The 22,016-nt window shown below is 42.7% G+C and overlaps 1 protein-coding gene across 1 annotated transcript in view; it reads left to right on the plus strand.

Annotated features, from left to right (window-relative positions):
• The window catches only part of ITPKA (inositol-trisphosphate 3-kinase A), a 589,909-nt gene that overhangs the window by 498,551 nt on the left and 69,342 nt on the right, over nt 1-22,016 (plus strand). The window lies entirely within an intron of this gene.

Genomic DNA, 22,016 nt, shown 5'->3' on the forward strand with positions numbered 1-22,016 from the left:
CATCCTGGGACGTCAAGGAAGTAGCCCACTGAATCCACCAAGGGTGCAAAGCTTTAGAATTTGGTACACTGGCTTTCGTGACCGCCTCCAAGGCAGGACACGGGGTAACAACCAACATGCGCTTTCCCTGTGACAGGGCACGTTCTTTAAGAATTGCCATCTGCACAGCCGTTAAAACTTTCTCCACAGTGGAAAAACGCAGTTCAGCCGAAGTGTACAAGTGTGACTTGTAAGCAATAGGTACAGTATCCCCCTCATTAAAAGTCAGGTACGTGAAACCCACCGTCCCAGGGATAATTCTTATCACCAGGTTGGTCTGGTTATCACGGGTCTGTAAGTAGTCAGAAGTGAGCAAATCAGCCTGCAAAGACTGCAGAATTGCTGAATGCTCAGGCAGCCAGCATGATTTGGAAAAAGATGGTTGTACCAAGACATATAAAGGCTTGATACGCTGGGCATATTCCGGAATGTATGTCCTCCCGAAATTTAAAAAACCCAGTAAAGACTGTAATTTTTTCAGCGTTGTCGGAGAGCGCAACTGCGCGCACTTCTCCAGGAAGTGAGGAGCCAATCCCTTTCCTTCATGGTTAAGTTCATAACCTAGAAACAACACTGTGTACTCCGCAATGTGTGATTTTGCAAAGTTAAACTTGTAACCCATGTCTGCAAAGTTACAAATTATGCTGTTTACTCGACACAGATGCTCCCAAAGTTCGTCGTCTGTGAGATAAATGTCATCCACATAAGAACAAGCAACTGGATCGAAGCTCTCCAGAAGAGAGACTATGCGGGCGGAAAACACTCCAGGACTATTCTTATATCCCATTGGGAGTCGTTTAAACATTGTTTGTACGCCGCCGCACGTAAAACTGGTCCATTGGGAACTAAGACCATCTAATCGGTGTGCATAAAAACCATTGGAAATGTCAAGCGTGGTTTTAAACCGTTTACGCTCAAGACTATTCACTAGGGCAGAGCCGTGAGTATTCTGTACTGCACAGTTACGGCAATGCGAGTTCAAATGCCGGTAATCCAAAACCAGACGATATGAGCAGTCCGGCTTGTTAACAGTAAAAAGGGGGTTATTCATTGGTGACACACACGTTTCAATTACACCTTGATATTCCAATTGTTCAAGGATAGCCGCGACAGAAGCTTTAGCTTCACGCCGTATGGGATACTGAGGTTGAGGCTGCGGCTGGGACCGTAAAGGAATCTCATGGCTAGGGGACAATTTATCCCTGCCACACTGATTTCGGTACACACCCGGCGCAAGCGCCAGAGCCCACTCTTCCGCAAAATGCAGCGCTTCCACTCTCGATACAGTGTGCGCGAAACTGGGGAGGATCACCTCCTCCCCTCGCGGAGCTGCGAGAACAAAAGGTGGGGGCCAGTCAGCCTCCGAAAGCAAAATGTCATACGTAGACGAGAGATTTTCCCAAAATACCCCTTTTACAGTTCGCTGCATGTCACCCTCAATTAACAGAACAATTTCAAAAAGTCTTTCAGGGGGAGCAACATGTGTATCAGCTGTTTCGATTACAACATAAGTGTCAGTCGCTGTCACCTTCAACAGTGGACGGAGGGCCTCTCTCACTATGGTAATCTCCGCCGCGCTGTCCAGCAAGGTCAGAGCCCACGTCAGATTCCGAAGCCGCGTTCTCACTATCTGGGGCATATCGATGCGCCGTTAAGGCTGCGACTTTCTTCTTGGCAAACTGTGGTCTCTTTGGCGTAGAGTCGTCCCGCTGATCCCCTTCACTTCGCGGGCGGGGCTGGCCACGTCCTTGCTGGCCACCCCTGCCCCTGCCGCCCCCTCCACCACCGGTTGACGGAGCCGATGAGTCCTGAAAGGAACGAGGAGAGCGTTGGTCAGAAGCCTGAAATCTTTCAGGCGATTTAATCGTCGCGCGATCGCGCAAATCATAAACTCGATCTGACTGCGCAGGTTGTGAAGGCGCCGGACTAGAAACCTGTGTCTGTTGTTGTTGTTGCTTACCCTGATTCTGCTTTTTAGGCCAATTTTGTTTCTTGGACTTGGGTTGTCCGCCCGATTCCGAAGACTGTCCCTGGGGCTGTTTCTTCTCCTTTTCAGGAAAAGCTTTTAAACCCTTAGAAGTGCGGCCAACCATTTTATAAGCCGCCACAATAATTCTTGCTAACTGACGGGGTTTATCGGCATCAGGAATCAACGCCAGAGCATTGGCCACCTGAAAGTTCACTGCATCCCCCTTGACATTGGCAAGGATAAGACCGCAAACCGTCTCAAACGAGCCACTCAGGCGCATACCCAATTCAACCGCCGACTCCGGTCCGTGATCGTCTTGAACACGTTTAAGGACCGCAGAAAGGTTAGATACTGACGGGGTGCCATAGCACCTCGAGTAAACCGCTGCAAAAGTCTTACCCCATGTTTCACAGTCAGCAAGTTCAGGGGCCAAATCCTTCGGTAAACTAAGCGTAAGAATCCGGTGTTTCTCACCCGGAGTCGTATTAGGAAACACAGCCTCCAGCTGGTCGAATTTCTCGGCAAGCCAGTAAGGAAAATCATCCTTATTCTCTGGCTTTCTGCCCATAACGGAATTCACTATGGCAGGACTGATTTTCAAACCAGCCTGTTCTGCTCGAAGCTGCGCACCTGCAGGGGCTGCGCCATGAACATTACGACCAATGTAATGTACAAGCGCCCTAATCACTCCAACCGCGACCTCATGAAGACGCCGCAGATCAGCCACATTACAAGTAGCGCGATTAGGATGAGGCGTAAATCCACCCAAAGCGGGCCAATTTGTGCCCGGAATGGACAAAGGACCTAACCTCGGAGCCGTCAAAGGATGGGGTAGGGCGCCACCAAACCAAACTCTGTGCTGCCAAGCATCGATAGGTACTTCCAGTGCCCTGTACGGAGCATAAGCCGCCGGAACAGCCGTGGCAGTGTATGAATGGTAGACACCCGAATTAGCGTCCACTTCCGGAAATGTCACCCAGGAATTAAACAATTCGTACGAGTACGCATGTTCCGCACTCACCACTAGAACCACAGCCAAGCCTTCCACAGGGACATTATATGCCCGCAAGTGGTCGCGAACCGCGATGCGGCTATGCTGCGGTATGTCCACGGCCATGTTAGCACAGGAAGAGAAAAAAGACAAAGAACACTTTGTAGCACAACTGGGTAGTAACTCAAAGAAACCGTTTTTAGAAGAATTCAAGCTTGAAAAGACCTATTTTAAAAATAGGTAGGTTTTTCCGACACCACCGTTTACCGGAAACGGGAATGAAGGTGTCAAGGTTTGAATGATATACTACTCGAGTGTCATGTTTTAGGGCCAACCAAACCATTGGGCGCCATGTAGCAGGGTTTCCGTTCTCTCACAGAACTGTGCATAGAGATCTAGAACCTCAGTGAGTTAGGATGATCCAAAACTCATCTCAGTATCAGAAATCCCCTTACCTAGCTAGCTACAGTGTCTCATGGCTCATTATGGAATGATCCATGTCTTAGACAAACCAGAACATGAACTTTAGAATACCTCAGGAATCGTGGAACACATGAACACTCTTTCGTTATATAATCATTTCAAACCAAAACTGAGAGTCAAAGAACACAAGTGCAAGTTTGAAATATTTATTATTCAATGCAAAGTTCTCAAACGCAGTATCTTGTATAATACCAAAATGCAGATTATAAAAATCAGAGTCAGCAGCATAGTCACTAATCCATAGTAAGCAAAAGGTGATAACATGTTATAATGCAAAATCTATAGAAATCTATATCACCTATATTTCGCGCACCCTATCTAGCATATTATTTTATATCTAAGAAGGTCTCATTCGGGCTTTAGCAGGGCGGCCCCATACCTCTCAATGTCAGTAGGAGCAGATCACATCAACAGCTACCAGCTCTCTTCATGCGCAGCACCAAGTGTCTGCGTTCATTCCGTGTAACTCTATCTTAAACCCGCGTAGAGCCCAAAATGTTGGCATCAACATTATTTGTGTTATGTCTAATGTGGTGCGAGGATCAGGCCTCCCAGCAACCTTGTGTTAGGTTAATCTTAGAGTGTGCAGCTCTCAGTGTGCAGACAGTTGTACCAAGTGTACCAGGCAAAGCTGATAGCATAGAAATAACATATTATTCTCAAATAAACCACCTCACCGCTTCTAGGGTGAAAGCGACAACAACAAGTATGTGTCGTGTGTAAAACTGAAGCCGAAGGCAAAACGGCTGTTTAAACATGTAATACACTCATGCTAACTTAACGCAATATATGTAATGAAGTATCCATATGACAAGAGGGGTCCCCTTGATCATCGGACGGAACACGTTCTATTATGGGTCAGGTATATCGACGATGTCTTCGTGCTGTGGCAGGGCACGGTGACATCAATCGACCTATTTATTGAGGAGTTGAACCAGAATTCACTAAATTTGGAATTCGTGGGGCATTTGAGTAAAAAAACAATTGATTTCCTCGATATTAGGATCACTCCCATAGACAGCAGACTAGAAACTACAGTGTTCCGTAAAACAACTGCAGGTAACTCAATCTTTCATGCTGAAAGCGCCCATCCGACAGCTCTTATAAGAAGTATTCCGTTTGGGGAATACTATAGAGCCCGGCGCACCTGCAGCAGTGATGAGCAATATGACAAGATTGAGACTGAAATGACCCAGAGGTTTATTCAAAGAGGGTATAAGGATATGATCCTCAAAGGTGCATTCAGCAAGGCAAGAAGGTTGCTAAGACAGAATATGCTATTTGAACCTTCTACAACTCAGAAACTAAAGAATTTAGGTAAATCACAGAAAGATCAAGTTACTTCGAGATTCATAACCACATTTAATACCAAACATAAAGAAATAAGATCTATTCTAAGAAAACACTGGTATCTAATAAGGAATGATCCAGTGTTAGGTTCAAAAGTGAAAAGGAATCCCGAAATTACATAAAGGAAATCTAAATCTCTTAAAGATCTAGTTGTGAAAAGTGAGTTCATAGTGAAAAAGAAAAACAACACAAACTGGCTGAAACCGAAACCTGGTTTTAAAAGATGTTTTAAATGTAAAGCCTGTCAACATGGAATGAACCGCACAGATTTTAGAACCTCTTTTCACAAGACAGTTACAGTCAGGAGTGCTATAAATTGTAAAAGTGAATATGTAGTATATTTATTACAATGCCCATGCCCCAAGATATACATTGGTAGCACCATTTTACCAGTGCACCAGCGAATCCTGCAGCACAGACGTGCAATTGTCAATCAGGAGAGATCCTACCCTGTAGCACAGCACTTTGAGTCACAACACCAAAGTAACCCCGCAGGCCTCCAATATTCTTGTATTGCAGAGGTCCCAAAGAAAAAGAGAGGAGGTTACAGGAAAGGTGAACTAAGGAGGTTGGATACCTATTTTATTTTAGAATTTAATTGCAAAGAGCCACAGGGTTTGAATGTAGATGAATATCTCTATACATGCCTAACCTGATTGCATATGTATTAAATGAAATGATAGAACAACCTCGAGCATATCGAAACTGCATATCGAAATTATTAATTGTTAATGTTTTTAATTGACAAATACGTTTTTTTAATTTTTTCCCTTTTTTTAATACATAAGTAGTAGTGTGATGTGTAAAACTGAAGTGGCATTGAAGAAGTGGAATGAAATAGGAAATGCTTTTTTAACTATTTATGAAATGACACTTTAAAAAATTGTTTTATGTGCAATAGGAGTGGATTATTTACAGAAATAGTATAGAGTACTATTGTTTTCGTTTAGGCATTAGCACTTTATCTATGGGTTACTCCTTTTCCGATGTATAAGAGGAGTAAATAGCTCATAGTAAAAATGTAACATATTCAAGCACTAGCACTTTACCTTTTTTTTCTAAATTATGTGCATTTTATAGAGTAGTTGTTTACAGTAAGAGAGTATTATTGTTTACAAATAGGCACTTGCACTTTATGAAAAATTAATAAGGTTATCTTGGATGAAATCGCATTACTAGGAAATGTTTTCCCATTCCAAATAGAATAATCAGTTATACAGACAAAGCCACGTGGTAAATTTAGATAAATCATTGGGTCAGCTGTCTGAGGTCTAATGAAAGCAATCAATTGGAAACATGAGTTGCTCAGCATGTGATAAGAAATTGTAAAATAATCCCATGAATACTCTTTTAAGGTTGTAGCGGTTTAGGGGCACTTGCCCAGACCATTGTGGAATCCTTATCGTTTGAACAAATGAAACTGCTTTTCACATGCACTTGCGTGATATCAAGACTCTGTTCTGTAACGGTAAAAAACAAGATAATAGGATGTTTATATTTTATATTTTGCCCTAAACATGAAGTTTCTTTACTTTTATGCTGTACAAGTGCTAAAATGGCCGCCGCATTAGTAGAGGGTCTGACCAGGATTTGATTGTCCTTTCGCACTGCTTACTACCCTGCTTGTGTATTTTTAGAAGTCCGAAATGGCGGCACAAACATCGTGATCAAGGGAGCTTGACTCCCGAAACGCGTTGATGGATGTAACTTGTACAATAAATAAATAAGCCTGAACCAACGATACCCGTGTTCGAGTGCCGGATGATTTCCTTGGGGAATGAATGGATATCCTATTTTGTATATATATATATATATATATATATATATATATACGGGTTAAACGTGGATGAGGCTCTTAATGTGCACCTCTAGTCCTCAGCTGCCTGACCTGTTAATCTTTAACCGCTCCAAAAACATCTAAACTCACCTACTTTATTTTAACGATTTTAATTGACACAATGCACACGGCACAAAATTTTTTTCAAACAACACATTATAACACTATTTAATTCACAACACATGTGAGTCAATGCGGTCACTTCTACTCAAGTTCACTATTGAGCACCAATCACCAGTTTACACAAGCTGTAGTCATATATACGAGAATCTGTCCCCACACCCATTTGGGTAGGATTTAATGACTAGCTGGTGTATAAGCAGAGAGGGCAACCAGCCATGTAATTGTGTGGCAAGAGTCTCCTCATATAGATGGATGGCACTAGCTTAATACATACAAACGTGTGCGTCACAGGAGAGGCAGACACAAGAAATGCTTACATGACATACTGCTAACGGTGTCGGTCGTGTATTGTAAAGTGCTCGTTAATTTATTACCAACAACAAACAAATGGTGCACAACACAAACACACCCCTGGCTCAATGGTTAGAGCGGCAGACCCTGATGCAGAAGTCTAGCCCGAGACCAGGGTTCAATTCCCCGCCTCGGCGGGTCTTGGGCTCAAAAATTCCACGGACCTGATAATTCTCGCCTCGGTGCCTATTCCAATCATGGAGTCCCACTCTGCAACTCTGGGCAGTAGCTTGCTTAATCTCCACAATGGCCCCCACAACGCTAAGGATGCCTGGCCTCCACCTTGGGGGTGCCCAGGAGTAGACGCCTCACAGGGAAAGCCAGGTTGGGTTCCACAGCAGTATTCGTACAAGCGCCTTGAGACCCTTGTGGGTGAGTAGTGCGCTATACAAGTATCAATTTACATTTTTTACATTTTAAATATTGTGTTCATTATAGGGTGACAATTTCATCAAGTCAAATAAATATATAGCGGCACACATATAAGGGTTGATAGCTAGTGATATCGCCAGATATGTTCGAAGTAATGAACGCACAGACTTGCGGAAACGGTTTTGTTTTATGTTTAAGTTAATGTATGTAAGTTCTGCATTATATTTGTTATCACTGAATGGTTTAAATGTGATTTAACATTACCAATGTTAGGGCACAAACATGCCAATTGAGTTATCTAGGCTATGTATAATTTTCTATGCATTCAGTTAAAGCATTGATTCATGATGTAATCCACAAGATAACTCTTCTATGTTGTTTGAAGTGAGATGACATGGTTGCCATGACAACCAGTCAGTTGTAACCTGTCAAACTTTGAAAGTATATAGTAGTGGATTCGGTGAGACCAGATGTAGTGAGCAAAGTGGTGAACACAGTCAAAACGCGTCTGGGCTGTGAATCGGAATAAAAGAAATCTTACTTTGGCATTTATTCATGGAGTCAGCGTCTTTTTTGAATTGAAAGTTTGAAATGGTTTTGGAAATATATATATACATATATATATAGCTTTCAAAATCAGCTCAATTACTGACATAAGCAGAGACTTATCTATGCAGCCACTGTCACATATACTCACTTATATACGCCAACACTCACAAATACTGCTTTTCAAATATGTAGTTACGCATATACCACTAACATATCCATTCACTCACTAACACAGTTGTACGTACGTTTACACACCCATCCACTCCCTAACACATGCACTCATAAACGCATATACCCAGTAAATCACCCACTCACACATCCATGCCGGGAGTCACACCCCCCCCCACCCACACAGACAAACAGACACCCATACAGGTTCTCAGACATCCAATAATTCTTCAATATACCATGGCATATATAGATATAACATTCTTGAAATTTTTAGAAACACTCAGTCACTAGATGATGTCATTTGAGATGTCATCAGTAATGTCATCAGTAATGTCACTGAGCATGTCATGAGTGATGTAATATGTGACGTCATCAGCAGTGCATTGCGGGGGCCGGAGTTATAGTTAGCCCTACTAACTATAAGTATAACAGCCAAATTTCTCTGGTTTTGTACGAGTGAAATGTCCAACTAACTATAAGGTCCCTGAAACCTGTGTTTTTTTAGTGTGTATATATATATATATACATATATATATATATATATATATATATATATATATATATATATATATATATATATATATATATATATATATATATATATATATATATATATATATATATATATATATATATATATATATATCAAGTCCGGGTTTCCCGGACGAAACGCGTCATGCTGCCATCCCCATTGATGGAATAAAGCACATCATTCATCTCGAAAATCCTTGCCTTGTGGTCTGTACCTGGTTGTGTCTGTTTGCTGTTTTCGGCGCTTCAGGATTGTGGATTCATATATATATATATATGTATATATATAAAACTTATTTATTTGTTTTATTACAGATTTTACTTTTAAAGAAAGTATTTCATTTTTTTTAAATATGCAGAGCACACATCGCTAAAAATAATTTAAAAAGTACTATGATGCATCCAGCGATAAAGCACTTTAAAAAAGCGCATAAGCCCTGGCTGCATTATAGAACTTTTTTAAATTCATCATGGCCACATAGTAAAGCATCTGTGCTGCTATACAGCATGGTTACTGAACATTGCTAATAGCTCTCACAGGAAAGACCTATCGGCTTTGCCATTGCTTGTTTAAATGTAATGCGTATAATGCTAGACACACCCAGTGACAGAGTCTGGAAAATTATGGGGATTCGAGGCACATGTTAAAAAAATGGATGGGTCCAAGATCACACAATTTGGCATTAGAATGTTTAAGTCAGCAGGATCTGTAAGAACCATTTAATTATAAGACCACATCTCCTACATTATAGCACTGCTTTCCATCTCATTTCCTTCACCTACCTCACGTCTGAAAAATAAAAAATAACATTTCAGGTCCTAATTGAAAACCTAATGCAACTAATATAGTTTTGAAGTTTTTCAGTTGATCGACATAATCTGCACTAGATAATATTCAACCAGCGCAATAGACAATTCAGTTCAGAGTGCTGCACTAAACAAACACCAATATATATAAAATAACAATGAGAGAAAAGAGTAGTGAGGCGAAACTCTTCAGCAGGATCGTCGTTATGTTGTGTTGGGGTTATCGTCCTTGAAAATCAACAGGTGTTAATACATTTTAGTGTTATCTGATATATTCTCCCTTCGCAAACAAGAGGTTGCTAAATTGTGAAACAAAAATTGCCCTTTTTTGGCAAAGGTCTTTCGTTATTTGGAACCTGAATTGTATTTTTTTCATTAAGTCTGACAGGTATGATTTTGTAAACCCCATGCCTTGGTATTTGCCTATTGACCACTTTAAATTGGTCTCGCACTAATTTACAACCCTTGACAAGGATGCAGGCTTAATCATTACTGGAGATAAATATGCTGTAAACTTGCAGATCACAAGTTCAAAGTCAGTTTTTACCACTCTGGGAAGGAAAAGGGCCGCTTTACTCACTCAAGGCTTTAAAAGTTCTATCAGGACGGCGTGAGCCATCACCCTGGTCATTTATTACCTGTCAGAAGAAGCCTTGCACGGAAAACACACCTGCTTAAAAGAGAGTCAATATTTAATTTTACGTAGTCTTTCTTTTAAAACGGTTTTCTAGTCCATGATAACAGTGTCGGTATATTGGTATATGTGGGACTAGCACCAGATATGACGCGTGAATTTGATTTCACTGTTTGGAGAGCCCACACCACTAACTAAAATGTCCTTTGCACTTTTATAATACATACCGGTATTCGCCAACTCCATGGAAATAATGTTATCGACCACTGAAGGATAAAGGCCTGGATTGCTCACGCCACAATCAACCTGTAACTTGCACTACATTCAGATGTAGGGTGCTTAAGATTAAATGAAATCATATAAACCATAAGCATAAAGCAACGTTCAACACTACCAGATCAATCAATATAAAAGCCTATTGTACAACATATAACCATACCTCTATGCACAAGGTACATATGTGGTGGGTTCTCATATCAAGCGAGCTCATCTGAATCCATTTCCTGTTTTTTTCTACATTCTCAGTTACGCCATATTGTACTCTCCTTATCTGTGCTGCAGGAGGAGTTCTCTAGAGACTCACCCAGCACTTTGTGCAGCGAGGTGTCGTTTTTAGCAAAGGGCTTGTTTCAATCTGGTTAGTTTAAGTGTGGGGTAACGACAGGGAAGAGGGGCTGCTGTTGATTGAGGCACTCGTTGGACAAGCGAGACCGATTGGCATTGCCAATGCTTCTTTTTTGGTATTGCGATCTAGCAAGGGCAGCAATCAACTGCTGTGGTGGTGGGGCCCCAGCAGGGTACCAAACAAATGGACTGAGGGCACAGTCCTCTCTAAACCACCCACCCCCACACACTGTCTTGCTGGATTCTTGGCGAATTGCTGTTTTTTACCAATACTTCACACCTGGGTCCCTATTATGTAATGACCGCACTTTCCCTGTTTGCGCCCGGCACACCTTAAAACAGGTGCGCAGGGTGCAAACAGTGAAAGTGCGCCCCATTACATAGAATGCACTACCCCAGGGCAGCAGCAAACTCGTGCTGCTCGGGGGCAGCGTATTCAAATGAGATATGGAGCAGCTTTAAAGTAGCCGCTCCGTGTTTCACAGTGCAAGCGGCAACCCATCTGCACTTTTAAAGGGCATTAGAGATCCCCTTGCAGGCGGGTGCAGCCAGTGAAATGAAATGAAATTAAATGAAAAATTGCACTTATATAGCGCATAACTACCCGAAGGCCTCGCAGCGCGTGACTGGGCCCACCTGCAAGGGGAGTGCTTGGCGGTCCATGGGACCCCCTGCCAAAGGGTTGCAATCGAGGGGCACACTGACAATGTGCTTCCTGAGAGCTTCTTTGCCTCTGTGCCCGCGTCTGTAATACGGCACCGGTGCAGAGCCAAAGGGATTCCCATGCCCCATGCAAATGAGGAAACGCGCTTTGGAGAAAGCACTGGCACTGTAAGTGCATAAGCGCTTTCAGTATTACAGAAGGGGCTGTAGAAGTGTCTGTGGTCCATTCTGTAATTCGAAAGTGCCCTGGGGGCACCTTGTGTAATACGGCCCCTGATCGCTCCCCTGCTCCGCACTCCCAATAGCTTCTATGCATACTGCCTGGAGCTGCATAGCCCCCTGCATTTGTGGCGCTAAATGTATATATGTATGTGTAGGTATGTGTAGCCAGACACCTGCCTTGCACTAAGCTCTGGCATTGGCACAAGCTTCTGCTCAGTGTGCGCTGTTTGTGTTAGTTGCTGCCTTGGTGCTTCACAGCTGAGGCTGATCATAACTCGTCCATGGCACTGGTGACCGTAAAGGTGGGCGACCCAACAACTTAACAGGGAGAGCCGAGCCGAAGACCTGGCCGGGCTCCAAGAGCTAGGCATAGTCAGGAAAATGCTTCTTCTGTAATTCGTGCAACAAATATCATGTAAAAATATGTCACACACTCTTCAAAATTGAAACAGTGTTAATTCTCTAATGTGAGGAAATGTTTCACTGAGTACATGAGGTTACATCACTGTCCCCCCCCCCGTGACATCAATGCCATTAGTGAACAGAGAGGCAAACCAGTTGTCATGTGCACCATCATATATGCTTATCATACATGTAGCAAAGATACAGGCCCACATGCATCAATATCGGCTTTTGCGATTTCTAAATTGCGAAAAATAGCGATTCGCAATTTAGAAATCGCAAAAGCCTATGCATGATTATTTTTTCCTTTTTTATGCAATTCGGTAAAAATCGCTATTTTTACCGAATCGCATAAAAAATACGATTTTCACATTGCGAATTCGCAATTCCCATTTATTCCTATGGGCCAAAATGCCCATAGGAATGAATGGGAATTGCGAATTCGCAATTCCAAAATCGCAATTCATCAATCCATTTCAAGGGTGGAGAGGGGGGTCTAAATGACCCCCCCATGCACCCCTGAAATGTATTTTTCGCATCATGTTGCACACACACATGTCCTAAGGACATGTGTGTCCGTAACATGAATGTTTTAAAAATGCATTTTCTGCGTTATTTACACTTTTTGCAAATTTACCAAGTGGTTCAACTACTCGGTAAATTTATCCCTCTAATTGCGAATTCGCAATTTAAAAAGTAATCATGCATTGCGATTTCTAAAATTGCTTGATGCATCCAAAAAAGCATTTTTGGAATCGCAAACGGACGATTTTAAGGAATCGCACCGTTTGCGACTCCAAAAATGCTTGATGCATGTGGGCCACAGTCTATTAAATCAAATGCAAGAGAGAAATGTTCCTAAGACAACACAATTACGTCAGTTGGTGAAGTCAGGACAGATCCCAGCTTTTTGTTTTCGCATTGTGCAATTCAGCAACTGGACGAGTATCTTGTTCCTTTTTAGCATCAATGGTTAAAGCGTGTCTTTAATTCTTGGTGAATGAGATTAAAGGGAGCAGCCACGGCCGGCAGTGGGAGTACCTGCAGGGCGGTGACGTGGGGAGGGGGAGTGGCAGGGTGGGGGGCAGCAATGTATGGATTACGGAGTTTTACATGTAAGTAAACATTTAAATAATAAAAACTAATTTCGTTGCACGCACTGCATTGCATTTGGGGATGCAGTGCACTCAGCGAAATCCGTTGTATTTATTTAAATGTTTACTTACCTGGGAAGCCCCGTAATCCATACATTACTACCCCCACCCTGCCCCTCCCCCTCCTTCCCCCCACGTCACCGCCCTGGAGGTACCCCCACTGCCGGCCGCGGCTGAAATGGAGTGGCAGCAGAAGCCTCATGAAAGCCGGACTCGTTTTGGGCTGGGCAGCCCATCAGGGCCTAAAGCTGAGTCGCAGCCAGGCCTCTGGCTCAAGCTTATAATGACCACTTATTAGGATAATGTAGGGCCAGCGTAGAGACCATTGATGCCCACTCTAGGGCTTCCTTTACCAACAGGAATTGATTATTTTGTAATGGTAGAGTCTCAACAGGTCTCCCAGGCTGCTAGAACAGGGAGATTGAAGGCACTCGCCTGAAGGCATTGGTTCTGCTCCTCCTTGCCTCTTCTCTCTGCCAAGATTAAGGATTGGGTGTGGCTGGCAGAACTTGGGCCCAGCTCCAACCTGCTCTCCCGTAAACTAGCTAGACTGCAACAAGAATCAAATGTATTGGATGACAACCAAGGCCTCACATGCACTTCAAGCAACACACATTTCCACTGATGACCGTTCTCAAACATGGTCCTGTGTCCCAGCACACATGTGAAGACTTAAGACCAAGTCACAAGGCACTACCTGATTAATAATTCATCCATTCACGTTTCAATGACTGTGCATCTCACTTAAGACAGGCATACCCCACGCATTTTAAATCTCATCACCTGTTTCTGGAGGCGTGAATGAGAACACCATCCATCTTCAGACAAAGGAAGATTACATCTCATTGCACAAACATCTTCTGCATTTTACATCGATTATCACAAACTGGCATCTTATTATTGTGGCATAAATTACAGGCCTTGTGGGTTTCCTCTGTTCATAAATCAGTGCAGTGAATCCATGAAGCATTTCCTCTTGATAATGCATTAACTATATTGTAACCTGTATTATATTTATCTGGTTACTCTCTGTTACTTTCTCCCGAGCTGCTCAGCCAGTGTGAATGTGATGCATGGAATGTTGGTGTGATGGTCTTGAATGGAATGTTTGGGTGCCTGGATGTTTGAGTGGGACAGTTGGAGTATGGGCTGAGCCGCAGGTAGACTGCTCCTGGTGGGGCTGCATCTCTACAACTCAACTACCTGTAACTGAGCTCAATAAATCTACTTAAATCTACATCCTGGCTATGGACCTCATCACTACAGATTTGTGGCAATGAGGATGGGATTCGAAAACACACGTTTCTAACCTCCACCCTGGGGTTCTAATGGGTACCAGTCCCATGTGTTCTTTTGTTCTGTGCACGTTTCTAACTTCCACATTGGGGTTCTAAGGGGTATGAGTCCCTTGTGTTCAGCTGTCTGTTCAAGCTACCAACCTCTTTATAGATGTTCTAATGGGTACCAGTCCCATGTGTATCACTGTTTGTGTGCACCATTGTGCACACTCGTCGTTGTCTGCCCCTAGGCCTCTGCGTCTGCATGGTTAGCAGTCAACGTTCTTTTCTTTCTTTCCTGAATTTTCTTTCCTTTCTCTTGTACTTCGGTCTTAATCTTTTATTTCATTTTCTCTTGTACTTATTCCTGCATGTCTCCGGTGTATTTTCCTACTTGCTCACACTTGATTTTTCTTGGGATCTTTGCTATGATCCTTTCACGTTTGGGTTCACTTTCTTCTTGCTTTTTCACTACTTTTCCATTTTTCTATTTCTTGGGGTTCTCCTTGTTTGAACCTTTTTTGTACTTTGAGGTTTCAATTTAGTTTTGTGTAAGAAGGGAGGGTATTATATTTATCTGGTTACTCTCTGTTACTTTCTTTCCTAGCTGCTCAGCCAGTGTGAATGTGATGCATGGAATGTTTGTGTGATGGTCTTGAATGGAATGTGTAGGGGCCTGATGCTTGAGTGTGTCAGTTGGAGTATGGGCTGAGCAGCAGGTAGACTGCTCCTGGTGGGGCTGCATCTCTACAACTCAACTTTCTGTAACTGAACTCAAAAAATCTACTTAAATCTACATCCTGGCTACGGACCTCATCACTACAAACTCACACCTAGGGAAAGCAATTTCCTTCACTATTTCTGCACATAAAAACAAACGAAAAGTAAAAAGAAAAACACACCCCCACACTCTTTCAGTGAAATATTAGTCATACGCATACTTTTAAACCCCATTTCCGTTTATGCAAAATACTTAAATAAGGGCTATTGGATTGAGTGACACCCTTCAGATTATTGCACACAAAGGACTATAAAACACTATGACACATACAGGTGTCCCTGGAACACATGCATCATGGCCCAATTATGTAATAGCAGAAAATTCCCCCCTGTACTTTGAAGATGATCTCACAGAAACTGCCAGATGTACACTTACTGCCAGGGACGATCCATGCAATCTTTTCAGTTTTAGTGTTAGACGTGTGGGAAGCGACATGCCCCACCTCAGTCAGAGTTCAAGTTTATGCTATTCTACTTCCAGGACTTTGTCATATTTAAGCTTGATTTTAGACTCCTTCCACATTCAAGAAACATATATAAACAAGCATTTGCAATGCAATAGGTCGCGCATTTATGCGAGTATGAGCTATTGGCATTGAAAATAACAATGCCTTTTATTTTTGTTTCCGTTAAAACAAACATAAATAAAAGGCATTGTCATTTACAATGCCAATAGCTTAAACTTGCATAACTGCGAGACCTATTGCATTGCAAATGCTTGTTTTTATTCTCCATTTGTCATTTGCAGAATATGTCTGAGTTTGCTTGTGTTTTTGTTTTATGAGTGATGTTACTTTTCAGAGTAATACTGTGGACTTGAAGGCCACGCAGATTACACATGGGCAGAACCAGACAGCTTATATCAGAGACTGTTTGCTGAAGTAGTTAACTGCTGTCAGCAGATGATATCATCCTGTCCACCTCGAGCTCCTCACCATCAAACAGTGGTGGCCATGTCCTTCTACCCACTGAGAAACTTTTACCCCATCCCTCACCTGCTTTGGGGGTGTGGAAATTGCAAAAAACACAGTTGATGGACAGAATGTAGAACAATGTCATACATTCACCCCAGTACAAGGATCTGGGCCTAAATCCATCGATCTTTTGCACTCCACACCACCCTGGGTTAGACACTGGCTATATGCAAATCAGCTCTGACCCTGTGCCCCATGGGAACAGTCCATTCCGAACTACCAAGCCATGTCTATCCCAGACCGGAATCAAGCATCCAAGGACCGGTTTCTGGCTATCAGCCTTCATTCAGCCTGGATAGCTTGACTCCAGTGGTGTGGAGAGCCTGGGACTTACGTCTGAGTATACCCAGCACACTCGGGGTGAAAATTGGGGGTGTGGAGGCAGAACCAACTCTGGTTAAGGACTGGACCAAAGAGGCTCTTAGCTGTCAGCTTCATGCCCATCTCTGAGTTCACGCAAGTGTGCTCACCTTCCAACAGGACGCTAGACGTTAGTTTGAATCTGGGAGCACATTTCACTGCTCACTGGGGCTGTTATCAGAGATTTCTTCACAACAAGAGATGGTCCTCACGCTCACACTTGCTGCATGTCCCTTGTTGGTCACTCCATTCGTGCCCGCACTCAGTGTCAGTGCATCAAGACCGCGTGGGCTCTGCTTTCACGGTGAATCTTGCTACCAAGTATGGGTCACCTCATGGTATAGGACTGCTTTCAAAACCGAAATTTATAGCTTCCAAGGCATTTTTCATACTAATATATGCATGACTTTAGCAGTTAATCGGCGAACCCTGCATACGTCCACTGTTAAAGAGTTTAAACGATCATACCGCTAATCCCTGCTCTATGCACACACCCTTAAACCAGTGGAGAACGGCAGCGGCGGTCCGGGCGCTGTGTAGGAGACGTGAGTGTGCATGTGAAAAATGCTGCACACTTGGAGAAGTTACGATGCAGAATCATGACCTTTCCGAGTGTTTTTGTGGTTCTTTTTGGTGGGGACATGTAAGAAACATGAGGTGCCTCAAAAGTTACTCTATGAATTTTTCAGTCCAGCGAACAGAAAACTGCCTTGTTTAAAAAACAAACAACCCTCCCTTGTCTTTGAAGCTGGGTGTTTATCACAAAACCTTAACACTGACAAGGGAGGGGCCAGCAACAAGAGCTTGAAGCATTTGGACTTCATCTTGTGCTGAGCTTCAGTTCAGGGCTATTCTATTACAATGACGACACCAGCGCTTAGGGTTTGAACATCTTAAGCTAAAGCTCGGGTGCCGCAATTGCTGTCAAAAGTAAAGATTGTTTCTATTTCTTTACTTTTAAAGCTATTGCGGCACCCGCGCTTTAGCTTAAGATTTTCAAAGTCTAAAAGCGGGTGCCGTCATTATAAAAAAAAGTAAATAAATAAAAATAAAAAAAAGGTTGGCTTCCGGGATCGCAAGGAAAACATGCATTTTGGCGCATGTGTGTAATATGAGGTTGCACGCGCATGTTCATACACACTGTTTAAAAAAAAAACAATTACGCTGTGTAAGCGTAACAAGGCTGAAGTTAGGAGGGGCAGCTGCCGGAATGAACAGAAGTTACGTATCGGCTGAAGAGCCAATAAAATGGAAAGCGGCGAGATATTAACCAGCAATAGGTTGAGTTTCACCACGCATATAGATTACCAGATGTCTCAGAGAGACAGCGCATGTGCGAGACCTACAAATGACCAATGCTTGTCATAAACAAAAACTTGGGCGCACATTACCACTGAACTCTGACATACCAAGAAGGGAAAATAAACATGAGATCCTCAGAGGGGAGGGGGGTAACTAACTCTTTGCCAGGCCCTCAGGAACTGGAGAAACACAGGAATTCTGTGACATGCAAGACCAGTGAGATGTGCACTGGTGGTTTGTAGTCTTAGGTTTGCAGGTTTGAATCCTCCTGATGTGTGTAATTGTGTCTCGACATTACGGGCAGTAGGAGTGAACTAATACATGATGATGCGCTGGCTTTGCAAGTGGTTAATGGGGAAATCCCTATTTAAGCTGCAGAATAGTCCCTTAATAAACCAGTAAACTGCTAGTGTCAATCCCCGTTACTACACTAAAGCCAAACGGTGGGTAACTGCTCCAAAGTGGGCACTATAGTTGTCCACAGAAAAAAGAAGTAGAAGTGGGAACAAAAGAAACCTAGGTCTAAACCCCACAGACTAGAGGTAAGCGCAAGTCTTGTCTCGTGATGACCTCACACATCCCGAGGGATTTCATGCTTCATCATCGGGCGTGTTCCTCGTCGGGTCGGCGCTACATTGCCCTACGGGTCCCCCGAAGGGTCGCTTTAGCGGAGATCTTTTGGTAACGCCGTATGATGAGTGAGGGTGTGAGATTGAGGGTTCGTAAGGAAAGGTGAGTTAGTGAGTGAATGATAAAACTGGCCAGAGTATACCAAAGAGACATAAGTTTAATGTGTGGGTTCCCGATACAGAATAAAAACCTGTAGGTTGTGTGTTACTGACTAGGCTATAATGCACCACAGTAACTCTCGGTCGACATGTTTCGTGCCCTAAAAGATGGTCATAATGATCCAGGGTGCTTCTTCAGGACCAATAAAGTGAAAAGAAACAGTGAATGGGTATAGAACCCTGCTAAAGAAAAAAGGTAAAAGCGGTCAGCCTGGTGATAAACTACAAGGTGGCTTCGGTTCAATTAGTGACCGCTCTTATTGCGACCTATTAGTAAGTAATGAGTCACTTCGGCACCGTAAAAGGGGTTGCCGTCTAGTGCACTGCCTTACAGCACCTACCCCTTAAAAGTGTACCTGCGTCACTACACAGAAACAAAGTGTGTGCGCACGTGTATACATGCGTACGTACTTTTGATGCTTGCAATTTGGTAGTGGCCTCACTTGTAAACAAAACCCAGCATTAATAAAAAGATCTACGAATAACTTAAGCAAATCAAGCCGAATGAGACAGCCACTGGAATCTCAGAACCATGGCATGTTTTAAACTGTTAAAAAATAACTACAGGAAAAGGGTCAGGACAGAGGATGTGGCGTACTAATGGTCAGAATTGACGACCTGGGAGCTGGGTTCGTGTCCAAGTGCACATTTCAGACAAACCAAAAACATGACATGCCGACGACAAGCGCGCTTGAAATGGGTGCAAGGAGAGATTAGGTTTAAATAATTAAATAATAAAAGTGTCGGAGAAACAAAGAAACATAGCCATGCATGCTGCCACAAAATCCGAGAAAGTACGCAAACATTAGTTAAAAAGAGTCAAATCCCAGCATTAACCTAATAAAAGAACTTCCAGCTATAAAAGCGAATGTGAATGAGTAATTGGTCCACGGGATATTTATAAGATAAGCACACCCCAAAAAAAAAGGAAATACAATGTTACAACCAATAGAAAAGAAGGAAAAGTGAATTGACAAGCACAGGGACAAATAAGAAGTTGGGGCGGGATGTAAGCCCTTTTTAAGATATATTGAATACAATAGATTTCAAAAGCACAGCACAAGCACTGGGCATGCGAAACCTAAAAAAGAACATCGGACTGTCTGCTCTAAATAGAGCATGTGGTCTACTGCCCCTATTCCGATGACCCCTAATCCTTTGGACTAAGTATTCCTATGGCAGAGCCAGTTGGGGCACCGCTGTCAGAAAGCTGATTATCTACCAAACTCATAATTGACCAAGTGGATCGAGTTTGTGGATAGGTACTCTATCATGCGATAGGGTACTCCATCATCTTTATGATGAAGTACTCGGTCCTCTAAGGTCTAACTAAGGCCCGAAATATGACAGATTTCAACTGAATGTGCTCCATAGTATGAGACTCATAATCCGTAAACATGACTTCAAAGCTTCTGTACAGTAACTGGGGCTATCTTGTACAGAATGCAGGAACTCTCCAATAGCCAGATTTCCTTAATCCTTTCAACTAACTTCAACTGTGCAGCCAGGTTGACCGCCTATATAGGGAAAGTCCCTTAATAGTTATTCTCACTTCACAAATCAAAATAGCTTCTATTATGTTCATAGTGAGACACCTTAGTTCCTCTGTCGCAACTCACACAAACTTAGAACCGTTCAATAAAAAGGGAACCTATGAAGCAAATTGTCACTACTTCTTAAAACACCTAATTAAAGAAAAAAGTTCACCATTAAGCACGTTGTCTCAGGTAATGGCCTTGGGCTCTGGAATACTTTTCAAACCCCTTATAAAACTTGCTCCCTCATTGCAAATCTGCAAAGTCAAGCTAAAGTATCATCTTTCAAACCTGTCCTAACGTCTACCACGTTGTTCATGCTGCTGATGATGTAGGCTTCCTTCTGTTGCACCACCACTTATGCTGTTTCTGACCAGCAATATATGAAGCCTGTCAGTTGCACCATTTCGAGACACATTATGTCCAATTCTCATCACCAGAGAGTTCAAGTCAGCTCCATGTCTCCTTCATGTACTAATCAAGACCTCATGCCGGCCCATTTCAAACAAGTGCCTCTTATTACAAATGGAAATATCTCTTGAGCCTTTCTGTTGTACTGCTGATAACTAAAGATGTTTAATCAAGGCCAACTATAAATCTATTAATACTTTTTAATGCTCCAGGGTTAAAGTGATGCTAACCACATAAGTAAATATCTATGATTTATCTCAATAATAAATTATTCCATTTCTCTTTCACCTGCAACATAGTTGGTCCTTATCCTGTTCCCTTTCGTTGTGAAGTGCTCTGTCACTGTTCAGGGTCTAGAAGAACTGTATAAAAATGCTAAAAATAAATAAGAATAAACAGTAAGTCCTTGTCCTTCCATTGTCTGGGCCATCTGTGCACCCCTGCATTCTTGTGCTGCACATGTGTTCTAAACGTATATGTTCAGGAGCTTTGAAAAGTGTGTAGACTGCAGCAGCCGCCATCCAGGGTGCTTGAGAACCATTCTCAATCAATGAGACGGTGAATGATGAATAAGCAAGTGAACAGATCAGTGAGTAAACAAGCAAGTGTTTGGGTTGGTGAATGAGCAATTGATCGAGCAGTTAGACAGGTAAGTGAATGGATGAGCGAGTGAGCAAATGAGCAGGTGACTGAAGGATGAGTGACTGAATGAGAGAGGAGGCAAGTGTGCATGAGTGATTGATCAAATGTGAAAGCGGGTGCCTGATGAATGAGTGATCCATGGTGTGCATTCTTTGTTTTTATCACTCTTCAGACACACTGTATACTTTTTAACCTTTCAATCTGCCCACACTATCTCTTACTAGCAGGATGGGAGCTTACTGGGATGCCAGAGGGGTGAAGTGTCTGTCTCTATTTATAGGATGTCAAGAGGGGTTGTAGAAACTGGGTTTTGGGCTGACCATGGTTGGAAAACCACAATGCTGAAAGTTTGTTAAATGACTCCTTGTGCGCTCCAATAGCCTAGAGTTTGGGATTCGAAGGCTATATCATAGCGTGCCAGGAATCATAGGATGAGACCATGGCCCTGATTCCAATGAAAAAAAATCCTTAAATTCTGGGGTACACTTTTTTTTCAATAACCATCTTAATGATTTTATTTTTGGGACAATTTTCTCTCCTGGGAATTCGAATCAAGAAACATCAAAAATGATGGGATGACAGGATGGAGGCGGGGTAAAAGAGTGAACTGTTGATCAGCAAGGGTTCATATGTATATTATGTCTTCAAAAGGGTAGTACGTCCAGCCCAGAGGAG

The sequence above is a fragment of the Lissotriton vulgaris genome, chromosome 9, assembly GCF_964263255.1.
Source record: "Lissotriton vulgaris chromosome 9, aLisVul1.2, whole genome shotgun sequence".
In the NCBI taxonomy this organism is placed as follows: domain Eukaryota; kingdom Metazoa; phylum Chordata; class Amphibia; order Caudata; family Salamandridae; genus Lissotriton; species Lissotriton vulgaris.